The sequence below is a fragment of the Austrofundulus limnaeus genome, unplaced genomic scaffold, assembly GCF_001266775.1.
Source record: "Austrofundulus limnaeus strain Quisiro unplaced genomic scaffold, Austrofundulus_limnaeus-1.0 Scaffold315, whole genome shotgun sequence".
NCBI lineage: Eukaryota > Metazoa > Chordata > Actinopteri > Cyprinodontiformes > Rivulidae > Austrofundulus > Austrofundulus limnaeus.
In genome coordinates, this window is record NW_013952717.1 from 217,226 (window position 1) to 219,003 (window position 1,778).

Consider the following 1,778-nt stretch of genomic DNA (forward strand, 5'->3'; position numbering starts at 1 on the left):
TGCATTGACTTCCATTCATTTTCTGGTCATTTCTATAGCCTACCCCTGACCATTTACCCCAGGGGTCTGCAACCTGCCGCTCTGGGGCCACATGTGGCTCTTTGAAAATGTGAACAAACATAACAGAATAAATTTTTTGGTTTTTATACTCACAAAAGAAATTAATTTGTATGTAAATACGTGATTAATACTACTATAAAAAGTCAAACAACAAGCCTGTTTTTTACTTAAATAATACCATTTCTTTCTCTGGAATCCATTAGAATTACCATTAAAGGATTTGAAGACTACATAATAAGAATTAGAGAAATATATACCTGAATATTTCAGTTGTACTAGTTTTTATGAAATTCAGTATAAACTACATACAGTATTTTTCTTGTTTACATGTTTACTGTCTTTTCATTTGTCCTAATGTGTAAAAATAATAATAATCTAATTGACAATATATTCTTTAGTTTTATAATGTCACCTCCACTGGCCATAAAGGTTTCTGAAAAGTCCTTGAAAAGGCCCACGGACCAGCAGTTGATAATCACAGTTGTAGCTTGTTTTGTGGCTCCGGACACATTTTATTAGTGAGCCAAGGAGCAGAAATGGCTCTTTTGATTGTAAAGGTAGCAGAGCCCTGATTTACCCTAAAATGAACCTCACAGGTACCCACCTGACCCTAAATCTACCTAAACTCAATTCACACATTGGTTCTAAACCCAACTCCCAACCAAAATTACCCTCCATACCTGCATTTGGTCCCAACGAGGCTGCGTTTTGTTTTTGAAAATGGTTCCCACGATGTAGCAAAAACACACACACACACACACACACACACACACTGCCTAACATAAGGACCCTCTGTGTGAAGCGACAGCCCCTCAGAGGAAACTGTCCTGACTCCAGCTGGGTTTAACGTGCGTCACCAGGCTCCTCTCTGACGAAAGCAGAACCTTCTCCAGGTTCTGACACATCTGCTTCATTTATCAGGGATTAAACAGGAAATTAAAGCTTAAGTACAGGGTGCTTCATGGAGCAGTTGTGTTGGATCAAACTGTCACCATATTTAGTTTCAGTTGTGTTACAATCGGGTTTGTGATTCACGATTCCCCCCTGAGATGCTCAGCTGTGTGCGATTGTAACCAAAAACAACTTAGGCTACATGATCAAATTAAACGACAAAGGACGCTTTCTATGTGATCAAACCACAAATTCTATAAAAACAGAAACTATTTCAAACGTCAGTTACAAGAAGAACATTAAAAGATTTGAGTCTCTGAGGACAAAAAGTCAAATAAAGACTCTGTGGGAGAGGTGAGGACACAAACACCTGCATGGTTTGTGTACGTGAGCTCCACATGCTTTACTGCTCCGGCCTGTGGCTGGGCAACCTGGGGTCGAAGGTCACCAGAAGAGTCAGACGGTTCTCATTGGGTTGTTCAATTATTAAACGACAAGTGATTCACGTACACTCGGTGCCCGCTGACACACTGACCTGTAAATATTTACTGTGGGTGTGTGTGGACGGGTTTGTCCTACAACGTGGGGAAAATTTTCCCCAAAAAAGCAGCATCGTGGGGACAGACGATCATGAGGTCCCCACAGGTCCAAATGCAAATTACAGGTGTGGGGTTAGGTTTAGGTCCAAGGTTTAGGTTAGTTTTAGGGTCAGGTACCTGTGAGGTTAATTTAAGGATAAATGGTCAGGGTTAGGATATAAATCTAAAGAAAAGAACAGAATCAATGGAAGGTGTGTGTGTGTGTGTGTGTGTGTGTGTGTGTGTGTG

At 40.6% G+C, this 1,778-nt stretch overlaps 1 protein-coding gene across 3 annotated transcripts in view; it reads right to left on the bottom strand.

Moving 5' to 3' along the window:
- Positions 1-1,778, bottom strand: part of myo10 (myosin X) — a 106,674-nt gene that overhangs the window by 28,420 nt on the left and 76,476 nt on the right. The window lies entirely within an intron of this gene.